Genomic DNA, 17,997 nt, shown 5'->3' with positions numbered 1-17,997 from the left:
CTCCAGTTTCAATTTTTTTTCATTAAAAAAAAAAAATTAAAAAGTTCTACCCATCCAACCTCCCTCCCTCTTTTTATATCTGCTGTTCTTAATTCTGGACCGGAAGGATTTCCCCCTTAACCACTTTAAGACCGGAAGGATTTTACCCCCATTCTGACCAGACCCTATTTTGCGATTCGGCACTGCGTGACTTTAACGAAGAATCGCGCGGTCGTGCGTACCTAAATAAAATTGATGTCCTTTTTTTTCCCCACAAATAGAGCTTTTTTTTTTTTGGTAGTATTTGATCACCTGTGCGATTTTTATGTTTTTAGCTATAAACAAAAAAAGAGCAACAATTTGAAAAAAACAACAACAATATTCTTCACATTCTGCTATACAACATTCCCAAAAAAAAAAAAAAAATCATAATTTTTTAACATTTTAGGCCAATTTGTTTTCTGCTAAATATTTTTTGGCAAAAAAAAAAAAAATCGCACTAAGCGTATATTTTGATTGGTTTGCGCAAAAGTTATCGCGTCTACTAACTACGGGAAAGATTTATGTAATTTTTATTTATTTATTTATATTTTACTAGTAATGGCGGTGATCATCGATTTTTAGCAGGACTGCGACATTGCGGCGGACAGATCGGACCCCTAACTGACATTTTTGACACTTTTGGGGGGGACCAGTGACATTACTACAGTAATCAGTGCTACAAATATGCACTGTTACTGTAATAATGACACTGGCAGGGAAGGGGTTAACACCAGGGGTGATCAAGGGGTTAAATGTGAGCCTATGGGAGTGATTCTAACTGTATGGGGGCAGGGCTGATGGAATGACCATAGAGACCTGTGATCCTGTATAGAAGGATCACATGAGCTCTGTGATCATTCCAGAGAGAGGAACAGTCAGCTGTGTTTACAGGCAGGGAAGGGGTTAACCCAGGGGTGATCAAAGGGTTAAATGTGAGCCTAGGGGGGTGTTTTCTAATTGGGGGGGGGGAGTGGGCTTGTGAAATCAATACAGATACCTGTGATCCTAAATAGGAGGAGCTCTGTGTTGATAGCAGACTGAACAACGGTCTGCTGCGACTACAACAGCAGACCACTGTTCTCTATTCACGGGGAGCGACTGCGGGTTCCCAGCGGCAATCGGGACTGCCGACCCCATGAATCAGCTTCCCCACTGGCGAATTGGGCCCCCCAGGATTGCTACCGCGGATCGCCATACAGTTACGGCGATTCGCGCAGCCAAGCCAGCGTGCCGCTGTATATCTGCGGTGGGCGGTCAGCAAGCGGTTAACCTGGAGAAACCCTGTAAAAAAACGTTTTGCTAAATATAATATATCTATAGCTCACTATAGATGGAAGCCCAACTCTGGGCAACTTTCCTGAACAAAACATTCTTACAAATTATCTGTCCTGCTTCATACGACATGCGTCAAGTCATCAAATGTCCTGGGGATTTTTGTTCGAATGTTTATATACATATGTGTGCGAATGTTTGAAAATCTACTAGGTCTGCTTAACTACTTTAGCCACAGAGGATTTGGCTGCTCAATGACCAGGCCCTATTTTGCGATTCGGCACTGCGTGACTTTAACGGACAATTATGCGGTCGTGCAACGCTGTAACCAAATGAAATTGACATCCTTTTTTCTTTTGGGGGTATTGGATCACCTGTGCGTTTTTTATTTTTTGCGCTATAAACAAAAAAAGAGCGACAATTTTGAAAAAATAACAATATTTTTCACATTTTTTATATGAAATTCTCAAAAAAATAAATGTAAAAATCTAAATTTTTTTTAACATTGTAGGCCAATTTGTTTTCTGCTACATATATTTGGTAAAAAAAATCGCAATAAGCGTATTTTGATTGGTTTGCGCAAAAGTTATTGCATTTATTAACTACGGGAAAGATTTATGTAATTTTTATTTTTATTTTTTTTAAACTAGTAATGGCGGCGATCTGCGATTTTTTTATTTTTTTTGCGGGACTGCGACATTGTGGCGGACAGATCGGACCCCTAACTGACATTTTTGACACTTTTGGGGTACCAGTGACATTACTACATTAATCAGTGCTATACATATGCACTGTTACTGTAATAATGACACTGGCAGGGAAGGGGTTAACTTTATTGGTGATCAAGGGGTTAAGTGTGTCCCTAGGGGCGTGATTCTAACTGTTAGGGGGCGTGGCTAGTGAAGTAACCACAGAGACATGTGATCTTACATAGCAGGATCGCATAGCCTCTGTCATTACTTCAGGGAGAATGACAGGCGGCTGTGTTTACATCAGCCGCCTGTCTTTCTCCCTCTCCTGAGGGAGATCGCGAGTGGCCGGCGGACATTGGAGCCGCCGGTCACATGCACTGGCTAGGCAGGATACGAGTGGGGGCGGGAGCGCCCACCAGCTACAGGCTCGTGGCCGAGTGACGTAGGGCTACGGTGCTTTGCTTGTAGGGGGCTGACCGCCGCAGTGAATAGTCGTACGGCAGTCGGCAAGTGGTTAATGAGGTATTCTTCCTATAAACTACACATATAATGGGTATTCTTCCAGCTGACCACCACACTAAAGTGGGGTACACATTATAAGAAAATAGGGCGAACCATCGGCCAGAACTAGTGGGTTTTTATGAGGAGTATTTCAGCTGTAAAAACACTCTAACTCTAATAAACGCTGAAAAACACGGCTATTCTGCGTTTATGAGCATTTGTGAGCCATTTTTTTGGGAGTGTAGTTTTGTTAAAGAGAAAAGATTAAACAAAAAAAACGCAGAAGCTAAAAAATGCAAAAAAAAACCGCTGAAAAACGCTACTGTAAAAACGCTGCAAAAAAACGCAGAAGCTAAAAAATGCTAAAAAAAACGCTGAAAAACGCTACTGTAAAAACGCTGCAAAACTCATTGTACAGCTTTCTAAAGCTAATGCTACCGGGAATGTTATAACGTACAGTGTGCATGAGGCCTTAAAGTGGTGCATGGTTGCATTCTATACATTAACCCCTTAAGGACCAGGCCTATTTCTGACATTTGTTGTTTACAAGTTAAAATCAGTATTTTTTGCTAGAAAGTTACTTAAAACCTCCAAACATTATATATATATATATATATATATATATTTTTTTTTTTTTTATATATGTGTATATATATATATATATATATATATATATATATATATATATATACACATTCACTGTAAGAAATTCTTTCATTCGAGAAAACATTTTGCATCCTGTGCCTTTGAATTTTATCGTCACTGCCGTCAAAAAATGAATGTTGATTTGACCCCACCAACAATTAGAAAATTGAATAAATGTTCTTAAAATTAAACATTTTAAACAAAATTTTACTATTAAAACAAAATAACGGTAATTATCCTTTGTAGCGGGGCTGTGCTTGTGCTGCAAGGGTTAAAAAAAATCGTTTTGTTTAGGGAAATGAAGTAACAGTTTAAAAGTGGTTGTAAATGTAGAAGGTTTTTATTTATTTATTTATTTTCTACCTTAAAGTATTACTAAACCCAGGAGCTTGCACTCACTATGTCTGGTCTCCCACAGTACACAGAGCATGGAAATACAATAGTTTAAGTAAATATAACCTGCTAAATACCTTTTCTTATCAGCAGTATATAGCAGTCTGGGGACTTCTATCAGTGTCTGGTTAAAGCTTGTAGGAAGAGTTTTCATTCTGCCCTGACTGTCCTATGAGGATGCAGGACCCTGACTCTCTGTCTGGACAGTGCTGATTGGCCCTGTGCTGATCAGGTGCACTCTCCCAAGAAAAAGAAAATAACAACTCTCTAGCGATACACACCAAACTGAGCATGTGCAGAGTGCCCCCAAGGCTCTGTACTATTAGAAGATGGATTGGGGACAGTGGAAGAAGGGGAGGATCAGAGAAAACAGGATCAAACAACCTTTTTACACAATGCAGAGGATTAACCCCTTAGGTTCCACAGTGAGTATAATAAGCATTCTTTTTTTTTTTTTTTGCATTTTAAATTTTTTTATTAATTTTATATTCATTATACAAACAATTTCCCCAAAAAATGTCATAACATTTAACCATCCACCAACAATTTATGATGGAAAATGTACAAACGATCTCAAAAGTGGCCGCATTAGGACATATTGACCTCTTACGCTAAATACAATTTCTAGCTCATATCTAACTCATAAGAACAATAACATTTCTTTTGAGCTATAATTAATATTCTGAACCAATACATATATATATATATATATATAAAAAAAAAAACGACAATTGAAAAATGAAGGAAAAAAAAAAAATAATGAAAATAAAATCCTGAAGATTCCTGATTGGAAATATTAGATGGAAGACCCTCTTCTACAAGCATTCTTTACTGCATGAACACACAGATTTTACTGTTGTGGGTTTAGTAACACTTTAATGCATTCTCTGCATTAAGATAAAAAACCTTTTGCAAGCAGCTCTCCCCTCAGCCTCCCTAATACTTACCTGAGCCCTATCTCGATCCAGCAATGTGCACAAGAGCCAAGGCTCTCCCAGCTCTCTCCCTCCTCATTGGTTCTTGCTGATGTCAATCACAGTCTGGGGCGATCAAAGGGTTAAGTGTATGCCTAGGCGGTGTTTTCTAACTGTGAAGGGGATGGGCTTGTGGAATCAACACAGAGACCTGTGATTCTAAATAGGAGGAACACAGGCGCTCTGTGCTGATTCCTGAGAGAACAACGGTCTGCTGTATTTACAACAACAGACCGCCAATCTATCTTAACGGGGAGCGATCGTGGGTGCACAGTAGCAAATTACCGCATGAGAAAATACAGTAGATACCGAACAATTGATAAAATACTGCATTTGATATTTAACGCTAAATTCTTAGTGAATTGAAATTTCACAACTAATTTATCGCATGCGTTATTTTACTACAATTTAGTTGCCTTTATTTAACTCTTAGTAAATTGACCCCATAGCCTCCCAAGACATTATGCTTAATATCATGGGAAAGACCCCACTGGTATTAAAGTCATTGGAACTGACAAGTACATTCCTCACTGGCAGGGTAGTAATGTGAAAAGAGGGGTCACCTAAACTTGAAATTCAGTGGATATATAAAATGAAGTCCTAACAAATCTTTGGTCTCAATATAGATTGGGACCGGAATTGGTTTATTACCAATCATTGCGTTTTTTCAGTCTCCAGTCACTTTTATATTCTTTTAATTTCTTTTATCTTCAACTTTATTTTATATTTAATATAAACAATTACTATTTCAGTATTTTTAACTTCATTTTGTATATTATCACATATGTTCTATATGGTATTTTCTGTGTTGAAGTATATGGGTAGACAAGGTAACAATCTCTTTTTTCTATTCCTTACATTTCCCGAGCCTTTATCTACAGTATGCATAGGACCTTTTTCTGGGTGTAATACCCCTTTTTGTTCAAAACTCTATTGTTAATTTAGTTTATATGGAATTTTGTTATTTGGCTTATTTTTGGAATTGCTTTTTTTTACAATAATTTTTTTTGCGGGATATAGTATATCTTTTGATGCTTTTGAGCTCAAATATTGCTGATGCATTGCAATTTTAGATGAGCTGTTGGGGGAGGACTGGCCTGCCTTTAAAAGAAAACATAGGAACCCAATAGGCTCTAAACCCGCGCAAATCAATAACCTATTTATCTATTTTATAAAAAAATAAATAAACTACAATAAAGAGCTGTGTGTTGTAAAGTGTAAAAAAAAAACAAAAAAAAAAAAAACCTATTGCCTACCTTTAGCTGTGTATAAAATGGACTGTTGGCATCACCAAGCTATCAGAGTCCTCTGAAGAAGTCCAGTATGACGAAACTAGTCGGGCAGGACCTTGGCTGTGACTGAGCGGTGTGCTTTAATGTTTACATATTATTTTTATTATTTATTATTATTATTATTATTATTATTTTTATCATTATCAGTAGTATTATGTAATCAAATTATTATTATTATTATTATTATTATTATTATTATTATTATTATCAGTAGTATTATTTAAAAAATATTTTTTTTATTATAATTAACAAGATTATTTATTATTGTTGCTAATATTATATTATAATAATAATAGTTATTATTATTATTATTATTATATTATTATTATTATTATTATTATTATTATTATTATCAGTAGTATTATTTAAAATAGATTTGTTTTTATTATAATTAACAAGAATATTTATTATTGTTGCTAATATTATAATAATAATAATAATAATTATTATTATTATTATTATTATTATTATTATTATCATTATTATTATCAGTAGTATAATTTAAACTATTAATTTTTTATTATAATTAACAAGATTATCTATTATTGCTGCTAATATTATATTATATTATTACTATTATCAACTACTTTCAACATGATCATCAATTAAACTAATATCCATAGGTGGGGAAACCTACCCCACCGCCTCCTAAAAAACAGTACTTCAACCATCTCAAACAGATCTTCCCCTGCAGCTATTACCTCCCCCCGCCATTAGATTGTAAGCTCCATGAGCAGGGCCTCTCTTATTCTGTATTGAATTGTATTGTAATCATACTGTCTCCCTTTATATTGTAAACTGTTGGCGCTATATATAAATCCTGTATATTAATAATAATAATCATCAAACAAGTTGAACAATTTGCCGCTCCCAACCCCTTCACATTGGGTAAACCTCTAAGCTGACCAGTTGCCAAAGCCAAATTCAGGGCCGATCCGAGGCGGGTGCACAGGGTTCAATGCACCCAGGCGCTGCAAGCTGAGACGGAGGAGGGGCGCCGAAGCTCCAGCAGTGGCAGAGTCCTCCCCTCCTCCAGCACTAGTAATCTAACTAATTACTGTTTCCCCCGTTGTTACTGACCATAAAATGCTGGCGTTACTATAGTGGCCAGCAGTGTAACATCTATCTGTATCCAGTGATGGTTGGTGGGCAAGCAGGGGGCGGCCACAATGACAGTGAGTGGAACTGTCAAAATCAAGCATTGATGTCGGGGTGGGCGGGGCCGGTATACGGGGCTCCGCCCCCTTGTTCCATACACAGACTAACAGCAGCTGCTGGGGAGAATAGATGGCAGGGGGCGGGACAATTGTAACTACTCTATCTGCACACATAGTGGTGTATAATAAACCTGAATTATACACTGCTGTGGGTGCATATACAATAGTTACAATTGGTCCCATTCCCTGCCATCTTCCTCCCCAGCCAGCAATGTCTTCTAGAAAATGTCAGCACCTTACTAACACATGATGTGAAGGGAAAAGCAGGAACTTTATGTTCAGTGACAAAGTACACTGGGGACTGTTTTGGAGAGTGCACCAATCCACATGACATGCAGGAAATGCTGGTGTTGCTGGCACTTGTTACCTGGCAGATGGAAGTAAGAGTGCCCAAATGCTGTGTAATTTCAGGGGGGGGGTCTGAATATTCTTTCCTCTAGACAGGTGAGTCAGATAGTATGGTGACCTGAGCCTGACTTTCCATCCCTGGGCATCACTGATGATATGTGTATAGTGCACCACTACCAGGGTCAGCCATGTGTGTTTCCAGTAGGTAGTGCATCCCCCTCTATCACTCAGGTATAAGCACTGTGGGATCTTCTTTTCTTTTTTTCTTTAGGCTCCTTTCACACGGTCTGCTGCCCGGTGCGGACCGTTCTCTGCTCAGCGGGGGATCGATCCGCCGATCCCCGCTGAGCAGGCAGATGAGAGCTCCGTCTCTGCTCTGTGTGCGGAGAGGGAGGTGTCAGATTCCCCGCTGTCCTCTATGGGGGAATCGGAAGAGAACGGACCGCTTGTCCATTCTCATCCGATCCGCTGGACGGATGGAAAATAGGGTTTCCATCCGTCCGGACTTCACGGACAGGATCGGATGTGGATGGCAGCGGGTGTCAGCAGACATGTCACCGCTGACATCTGCTGCCCCATAGGGATGCATGGAGGATCCGATTAGGTCCACCTAAAAAACTGACAGGTCGGATCTGATCGGATCGTTCGTGTGAAAGGGGCCTTATGCTTATTGAAGTGGTGGGGTCCCACCAGAAGTTTTTACTGGGATTATTCATCAGAGCATTTCTTTATTTTAGAGCTGCCTATATTATTCTGATTAGTATTAAATAAGTATCCCTGTGTCTGTTTCTTTCTTGTTTTATTTGGTTTGTGTATAAGATGTGCAGTGGTTTCCCTAATGTGGTAATAAACCCCAAAACAAAAAATAATATATCAGTTTACTAATTCTTAGTGCCGGTTCACACTTCCGCGATGCGGGAACGCTGCGAATATGCAGCATGTTCCCGCATCGCATCCACACATCTGGCAGTTCACTGCCATATGTGATACGCAGGGGGTGTCAATTAAAAGTTAATGACACCCCCAGTTTGATCGCATATCACAGTGCGATCTGCAAGTTCGCACAGAATCGGATCGCACAAGTGTGAACCACTGTGCGATCCGATTCTGATGCGGCTCAAAAAATGCCTCATGTGCGAGTTTGCTGCGGATGCGCTGCAAATTCAGCCATACAAAGTGTATGGCTGAACTCGCATCCGCACATCAGATCGCATGTAATTTAGGAGCAGTGCACTCCAAATTACATGTGATCTCTCAAACCGCAATAATGTGAACCGGCACTTAAAGCAGAAATGAAGTTCCATTGTAAGTCAGTGTGAGTAGGGAGGCAGTTATTACAGAAAAGACATGCAAAGTGTCTTCTGCAATAAATGACACCTACCTACCTGATCACAGCAATCCCTGAAATGTAAGCTGAGCTGCCCAAGCCTACAGCAACTGGCCTGATCTTGTGTGCCGGGATGACTAGCTCCTACGCATGCGCAGTAGTGATGTGACTCCAAACTGACCGCTAAAGAGGCCTGAAAACTGCCACAGAGGAGCTTATGCCAGCACCAGAGGGACTGTTGGAAACGTGAGTATCTTTCTTCCATCCTAGGGAGGACATGGATCAGTGTGCCAGCGCCATAGACTTGTCATAACTACACACATGAAGCGTCACATCTGGAAACCACTCTCATTTTGCACTGTTTCTTCGGTGGTGGATGGGGTGGGACAATACACATCATTTCCATCGTTTGCCAACCAACCAGAGGCAGAGTAGTACAACATTAAAATAGTGTAGATTAGTGTACAATGTTTTCAAATAAGAATTGATTTTATTTAGTAATCTGCATTTGGTGGGCTCCGGTAAGCTGCATTTGGTGGGCTCTGGTAAGCTGCATTTGGTGGGCACTGGTAGGCTGCATTTGGTGGGCACTGGTAGGCTGCATTTGGTGGGCTCTGGTAGGCTGCATTTGGTGGGCTCTGGTAGGCTGCATTTGGTGGGCTCTGGTAGACTGCATTTGGTGGGCTCTGGTAGGCTGCATTTGGTGGGCACTGGTAGGCTGCATTTGGTGGGCTCTGGTAGACTGCATTTGGTGGGCTCTGGTAGGCTGCATTTGGTGGGCACTGGTAGGCTGCATTTGGTGGGCACTGGTAGGCTGCATTTGGTGGGCACTGGTAAGCTGCATTTGGTAGGCTGCATTCAGTGGGCACTGGCATTTGGTGGGCACTGGTAGGCTGCATTTGGTGGGCACTGGTAGGCTGCATTTGGTAGGCTGCATTCGGTGGGCACTGGCATTTGGTGGGCACTGGTAGGCTGCATTTGGTGGGCACTGGTAGGCTGCATTTGGTGGGCTCTGGTAGACTGCATTTGGTGGGCACTGATGAGGCTGCATTTGGTGGGCACTAATGAGGCTGCATCAATGCATAGATCTCTTGTATCATATCCGCAGTCTCTGACCATCTCTTGTCTCTGTCTAACAGACTCTCTAACAGATGCCCTCTCTGTGTCCATTAGAGAGACCCCCTCCAGGTCCCATTAGAGTACTCTGCTTCTCTTACTGTAATTTGTTTATTGTCAAGAGATCGTGGGAGGGTCCTTAGGGGAGCATCTCTGTGTTTGTGCCATTGCCATAGAAACATTTGTAAAGGGGAGGGGTTAGTAAGATAACCACGCCCATGTGGGGGCGCCAGAAGAATTTCTGCACCCAGGCGCCTGTGACCCTAGGATCGGCCCTGGCCAAATTGGAGCTATCATTGGGAAAAAAAATAAGTTGTTGGCACTCAAATGCAAGTCAAGCTTTTTTATTCCAGACATGCAAACACAAAACCCCACCTAGGACCTCCTCCTCCGATTCTTTTCACCCACACCTAGGCTTAGCCATAGAGAGGGGGTTTAAGCCCAGTATTGAAAGGAAAGGAGGTCCCAGGTGGATCTTCGTGTTTACTTGTCTAGAACAATAAAGCTACATTTGCGTTGGACTTCAATGGAGTGCCGCCGGCTTTCTCTCTTTCTTTTGGATTCATATGTAATGACTGGTAAAATAAGACTAGTGATGCGCTGAAGTCTCCAAAATGAAATGTGAAATAATTAATTCACGCTTAGAAGACGAATAATTAATATTCATGTCTTACTGCCAGCATCAAATTAATTAAGTCTCATCACTATTCAGCCATCATTACATAGGATCTTTGGAAGGAAATGTTAAACATGTGCTTCCCCTAAGAAACCTGCTTTCATGGAATGAAAAACTGGGTTATCTATGTCGATCAACATGTATACATACCTGTGCTCACACAGCCAAGCGCATCCAGACATGCCATCCCAGTCATATCCCATCGGGCTCATTTACAGTATAGGTGTGCTGGTGTAGTGGAGTATCCCAAATCAGCCAACCAGAAATCTGTTGAAGAGGTTTTTGGCTTTCAGGAAGAGCGTGGCAAGTGCCCACTTCTGGTGGTTGGTGGGGACAAGCTAATTGGAACGTCCACCAAACAACTACTTTAGTGCTTTGCAGCTCTAAAACTATCAGTGGACAAACAAAACCAATCCCAAGGAAATGCAATATTGCAGCTTATCAGTCCTTAGGTGTAGGTTTTCAGCAAGTACAGAGACTACCTGTTGATCCTGCCAGAAACGCAGTGTCCTTGTCACTTCCTGTGAGATGAACTGGAAGCAAAAACACTCCTATGTTTCTTATGTAAACTACAAATCGCCTCATTCCGTAGGTAATGGAGTTAAGCAAAGTCCAGCCTGTGTGACAATCATAGCTTCCTTCAGAGATACAGTTGAGTGAGTTAGCCCCCGTTCACACTAAGGCGACCTGTGAGGCGACCTGGTCGCCTCACAGGTCGCCGTAGGTCGCATCCCATAGGGAAGCTGCGGACCCGTTCTAATAGGAGCGACACAAGTCGCTCCGACTTAGAAAAAGGGTCCGGAGCTTCTTTGGGGCGACCAGGAGGCGACCGCCATAGACTTCAATGTTATGAAGTCCGTGGCGGCCGCTCCGAGGTCACGGCGCGCCCCTATGTGAACGGGGCCTTAGTGTAGCCACCCAGGGAGGAGAAATGTAATATTTACAGGATATTCAAATGAAAATAAAAAACAAAGCCTTAAAAAAGAAAACCAATGCAGCTATCAAATCCAAGGGCTGGTTTAGATACATTTTAATGTGCGTTTAAAGGTTCAAGGTTTTTTACCTTCATGCATTCTATGACCTTCTGTGGGCAGCAGCCCCCACAGCTTCCTCTTGATCCAGTGATGTGCAAGAGGGCCGAACTTCTTCCTGGTCTCTCATTCCTCATTGGCTGAGACAGCAGCGGGATCCATTGGCTCCTGCCACTTGCAGTGACAGGCAGTGAGCCAATGAAGAGATAGCTGGGGCAGGGCCAAGCCGCGGCTCTATGTGTTTTATGGATGCATAGAATAGGGCTCAGGAGCGAGCTGGCACTAGTGGCCCCAGAGCAAGAAGCTTGCTATTGGGGGCACTGGCTGAAAAGGAGGAGCCAGGGACCTAATAAGAGGAGGGTTTTATGGCTGCTCTGTGAAAAACCTCTGCTCTAGTATGACCTGTTTATTTATTTATTCAAAATGAGTCTTGAATGTCACTTTGAGCCCACTTTCCAAGAACCATAGGATTCTGGTGCAAGCTTTCTAGGCTGGCAAAAAGTAGCCTGGGTTTCTATTCAAAGAGAAGGTTCGGTCCCCCCCCCCCCCCCCTCCTTACCTGTCATGCAGCATTGTGTTCTATTCACAAACTCACCTGCCCATTGGATCCAGCATTGAACTGCTGTGACTGGCGGTGCTGCTGCAAGGGCCTGGGTTCAATGCCATCTTTGTTCCCAACATCATTGGGTGCCGTGTGACTCTTGTGGGATCAGGCAACCTTGCCCTCTGATGACACACTGTCCAGGGCCATCTTACCGAACGGGCACGCTGGGAAGTTGCCTGGGGGCCCAAATTGCCCAGAGGGCCCCACCTGCCCAGCGACCCAGCCCCAGCCAAGCATTAGTTCAGATTCCCGTGTGCATCCCCCTGCCAAACTTAGCAGGTGGCAAGCGCCTGTCGGCCCTGTGCTGCTGTCAGGCCACTTTGACGGGGGAGCCCACAACTGCAGGAATGCCTGTCCGCCTCCATGGGAACAGGCACACACAGGACAGTCAAGTCTGACTCCCATCCGCGTGTGTGTTCACCAGACCAAGCTGCCGAACGTGGAAGCTTTCATTAGCCTGGCACTGCTGTACCAATAAATATCGCCTTATTGATAATTTGCATTTTTATTCTTGTGGGTGATTGTGTAGGCAGGGCCCCAATGCACTGCATTGCCCGGGGCCCTTTAATGCTCTTAAGATGGCACTGACGCTGTCAGGTCTGTTGGCACATTACATGCGCTCCTCTGCCATTCATTTTGATTGGCATCTCAACACACTAAAGCAACACACATGTGTTGCAGTATGCCCCAATGCACCATAGTGTGCTGTAGTGCAGTGGTTCTCAACTCCGGTCCTCGGGACCCACCAACAGGCCAGGTTTGCAAGATAACTAAATTACATCACAGGTGATCTCATTTGCTGCTCAGTGATTGTGGTATTCTAGTCTGCATCCCCCAAGGTAATACTTAAAATCTGGCCTGTTAGTGGGTCCCGAGGACCGGAATTGAGAACCACTGCTGTAGTGTGTTACAAATTGTGTGCAATATGTGGGACGTTATACTGCTTTGGCAGCCAATTATTTTCAGTAAACTGAAAGGATCATGTGCATTACTACACTGCAAAAATATAAATGGGTCCTAAAAGTTTATATAATGATCACTTTGAACAGCCAACGCCAACACCATGTTATCATAATATGAACTAATAAAGTTTTTTTCTTTCTTGTCCATAGAGGGACACAGGAAATCATATGCTATCATTTTTTGTTAGTGTCCAGGCCTCCTGTAGGTGGCAGTATAACCCAACAGTATATGATTTCCAGTGTCCCTGGAAATAGAAATAGATTCCAAGAAAAGGATTTGACAGTGAGTATATACATTTTGTTGCCTGTCTCATGCATTGAAGGACACTGGAAGTCATATATTGGGTTTTACTGCTGAATACACTGGGATTGAACACTAGCAACAAATGACAGTATAGGATTCCTGTTTCCCTCAATGGGCTCAAAGACAAGATTATTACAGTGAGTGCAAAAATCCTATTTTTTGGGCCCTTCCGCCATTTGGTTTGCTTGTAGGCAGGTGCAGTCTTTACTCTCCACTGCAGGTGGCATTCGGCCGAAACAGCAATGCAGAAGGGGAAGGAAGTTGTGCGGAACTTGGTTCTTCTATGACCTCTTTTGGTCACAAGGAGACAGCTGTCTGATTTAGCAGTGGCACCCCATGTAACTCCAGTAGCCTTCTTGGATCAGACAGAGTCTAGTTAAGACTCCGGCTCCCAGGTTTGGCAAGTTTTTTGTGAGTGGCTAGTGTAGGGACAGGCTTCCTGTCTGCCAGGGACAGTACTTAGAGATAGAGAAAGGTTTTCCGAGTAGTAGGGACAGCGCAGGGACTTTGTCTACATGGAAGCCTTCTCTTTTGGGTGTGGACCGTCCAGGCCACATTCTGTTCCTCATTGCAGATGCTGTTGACATCTTCAAGTCTTCAGACCGCTGTCACAGTTTGTAAGTGGCTCCGGATGGGTGTGTATGCCTGCTAGGCCTGATTAAAGCGGAGTTCCGGGCACAAAATCGATCTTTTTTTTTTTGTGCCCGTCCGCTTGTTCACCTTCACCTGAAAAGGAATTGGATAGTTAGTTTTTTTTTTTTTTTTAAACTCACCTTGTAATTGGAGATCGAAAATACTCACCTCAGTGTACTTCCTCCCTCTGAGCCGCGGCTCCGCCGTCACTTCCTCCTTTCGCGATGATTCCTGGGAGCTGAACGTCATCGCTCCCAGGAATCAATGCGACGGCACCGGCCCCGCTCGTCACTTCCGGGGCGACGCCGCATTCCCTGCTAAACAGCTTCTGGGCATGCCCAGAAGCTGTGGAGGAATGCGGCGCAGCGCCGGAAGTGACGAGAGGGGCCGGTGCAGGCGCATTCTGGGAGAAGAGGACGCGGAAGAAGATGCAGAAGAGGATTGCGCCGGCTTCAGCTGCCCACAAGAGAGATGGCAACGCTGTGGAAGAAATTTTATAAGTGAGTATTTCTTCTTGCAGGTAAGTGCGAACCGGGACAGATCAGAGGCTAGCCATTGTGGAATCTACTAGCCCTGACTGTCCCGGGGGTGTGTTTAGTGAAAAATGTTTTCTGTGCCCGGAACTCCGCTTTAAGTTGTGCTGAACCTCTCTACGATATACAATCATGCTGTTGCATAACTGCTCACCACACCACGTTGCACCTTGGTCTCATGCTGGTCCTTTTGTGGTTTTACATTTTAATTCAGATTCTGGATACCCACCAAGGGGAGCTTTGTCTCACAAGAGCAGCCTTCTTGGAGCTAGTAAGCTTGATAAATACAGATATCTTTTCCATAATAATAAACAGGCCTTTTTTTTCCTCAGAGAAAAGGTGCAGGAGCTTAACCCCCCCTCCCCCCCAAACACACACACCAAACTGCATCAAATAGTGGGTGTGGCCAAGTCCCCGAGTTGTGGGGGGTTACCCACTGAGTGCTGAGTTCAGGGGTGGCACTAAACACATGGTGCAGAGTTCAGTGCTCTTCCACAGGCGCTTACCTCTGCATTCCCCATTCACATCTAATTTTCACCCCCTTTAGCACTGACCTCTGCCAACATCCCCTCCCCCCCACTGCCCCACCTTCTCCTTCACTCCTTAAAAGCTCTGCCATCTTCCGCGTGTCTTACTTTTGTTGCCGTATTAAGCTGAAGCACCCAGCTGGCTCTAGTACCTCCCCACAAACTGTAGGCAGTTTTTCCTTTCTCCCTTGTAGGGAGATCATCCAGCAGGGGTATCGGCATACGAGCACCAGGGAAAAATGGAATTCACAGGGGATCAGCCTACCACACAATGCCCCCCTTCCCACCCATGACCACACTGCACCTCCCTTGTCCCCTTCCTGCACTCAGTGGGATCTTCTCAGTGTCATGGACTTGCAATAGTGTTGGCAAGCTTACCTGTCCCTTCATGTCTTTATTAGAGGTCAGACTGCATTTCTGGTTCCTTTTTATCACCTCAACTTCCTGTTCCTGCCCCGCCCAGGTCATCACAGGAAGTCTATATTAACCAGTGCACTGCAGGTCTGCTTTGCTGTTCAACAGTGTTAGTTTCCTGTTTGCCGTGTGCGTGATCTACTTTTCTGTGTACCGACTTTGGCTTGTCTCTGACTATTCCTGTTTGCCTGTTACCCTGACCTTTGGCCTGTCCCTTGGTCACCCTCGTCTGCCTGTTACCCCGACCTTGGCTTACCCATCACCATTCTGTGTGTCCTGAGTGGCTGCTTCCCTTCTCTCCCTAAGGAGTGTGACCCGGGGGACCCCAGGGGCCGCGACCTGGGCCCAGCTGCAGCCAAGTCCATCCTCACCACTAGAGGCTTTGGTGAACACCTGCTGGGTCTTAGACTCTGCGCCCTGGGGAATCTTGGGCTCACGTTCCGGTCCATCCGCAGCAGTCTGCTATCGGGTTCACTACCTTGCGCTGCACCCCTGCCTCCAACAGGGTGCAATCGTCACCTGGCCACAGGTGACCTGACACTCAGGAGATGAGTAGAAAAGACAAAAAAGAAAAAGAGGGGCGCACCGACCTAGTGCATTACCATAAAACCATTTATTTAAAATATTAAGAAGTGTACAAAGTACTCACAAGACTGGTGTGATACAACACACATCAACATAGCATATACAATCTCCAAGGTAGCCAAGTCCCAAATGTAGCGAATGGATATGCAGATGGTCGCATGGGGCTGCTGTGGCTAGGCTGACGCGTTTCAGGGGGGAACCCCCTTCCTCAGAGCCAGAAAAAGTGCTGCACTAGGTCGGTGCGCCCCTCTTTTTCTTTTTTGTCTTTTCTACCAGTTGGTTCTGGATACCCTTGATCCTGAAGGGGGCAGCAAGACCAATAGCTCTTTCAACACCTGAGTTTGTAGTGCACCTATTTTACTCCATCAGACAGCACTCGAGCGCAGGAGATTTTGTTTTACTACTCAGGAGATGAGACCTGTGGGAGATGTTGGGAGACAAGCTGTCATTTGTTAACACAGAAGCCAGACTTCTGTGGTTACAAGTGTTAGTGGTTAGCGGGGAGCAGAGAGCCTAAACAAAAAGTGGTGGAACTCATTTCCACCAAGTTCCAGCTGGAAAAAAAGCCCAGATAATAAACAAATTAAATTTGAATCCCAGACGTTCTTGGATATGTCGCTTGGTTTTTATGTTAAGGTTTGGGGGGCCTTGTATATTTCCTCCTTATTTGGAAGATAATGTTCTTTTGACTCCGTCTGGTGCAATTTTCTCTCTCCTTTTTAGATCAGCGATAAATCTTTCCAGCCAACCAAGACAACAACAACATGACTCAGCCCTCTTGTACCTGATAACTGACTGTTCGAGCTGTTTTGACATGCAGTAATTCACATTCATATTATTAGCCGTTGGAGAATTTCCAGACGTAGAAAGAGTAAGATGGCAGGTTGAGTTTCATGGCAGGTTATATTACAGAGTAGGCTTCAAATATATGATATACAAAGGACATGATTATTCCAATAGTGGAAATATATGTATTTGTAACACAATCACTAACATTTCATGTAAACTTTAATACGTCATTTCAGCAGTTGCTTCTTAAAGCTGCAAATGTTATTCCCTTTTACAACCAGAAAATGCAAAATGTATACTAAATGTGTACTAAAATATATATTTTATATGCAAAAGAAATGCACTTAAAGCGGAGTTCCACCCTGAAAATGTTTTCCCACTGTCCGCTTGCTCTTAATTACCTGTAAAACAATTGGATAATTCAATTTTTTTTTTATTCACTTACCTTGTTTTTAAAGAAAATATACTTACCTTACTTCCTCTTCCTCCCTCTGTGGACACGGCCGCCACCGTCACTTCCTACTTGCGTTGACTCCTGGGGAATGAACGTCATCGCTCCCAGGAATCAATGCACCTGCACCGGCCCCCGCTCGTCACTTCCGGGGCAGGCGTGTCATTCCCTGCTAAACAGCTTCTGGGCATGACCAGAAGCTGTGCAGGAAGTGACAAGCGGGGCAGATGCATGGCATTCTGGGAACGAAGAGGACGCGCTGGCTTCAGCTGCCCACACCTGAGATGGCAGCGCTGGGCAGGAAATTTTCAAGGTAAGTATTTCTTCTAAAAGGTAAGTGAACCCAGGGACAGTTCAGAGGCTATCATTGCTGAAATGCACTAGCCCTGACTGTCCCGGGGGTATTTTTATCTATTTTTTTTTTTTTTCAGGCCGCAACTCCGCTTTAAAAAATACAAAACATTATATACAGATACCCTGTGAAATAAAATGGTGGTAGTTTCTTTGTCAGTGTTTTATGTTACAAGATATTTAGGCTACTCTTTTATCAAATCTATGTTTACTATAAAAAATACAGTCAGTCAAAATCATTTTAGCGAACAAAAACACAATATAATGGCCATTTTTTGGTAGAATATAAAAGATGATAGATACTAACTATTCTGAGCCTCCAAATGTGACCATGAAACA

The 17,997-nt window shown here is 43.4% G+C and overlaps 1 protein-coding gene across 8 annotated transcripts in view; it reads right to left on the bottom strand.

Annotated features, from left to right (window-relative positions):
* DLG2 (discs large MAGUK scaffold protein 2) overlaps positions 1-17,997 on the bottom strand; it is a 2,359,657-nt gene that overhangs the window by 1,123,004 nt on the left and 1,218,656 nt on the right. The window lies entirely within an intron of this gene.

Source organism: Pelophylax lessonae (genome assembly GCF_965119305.1).
Source record: "Pelophylax lessonae genome assembly, chromosome: 2".
Lineage (NCBI taxonomy): Eukaryota > Metazoa > Chordata > Amphibia > Anura > Ranidae > Pelophylax > Pelophylax lessonae.
Note: the sequence above shows the minus strand (reverse complement) of the source record. Positions and strands in the feature narration are given on the sequence as shown.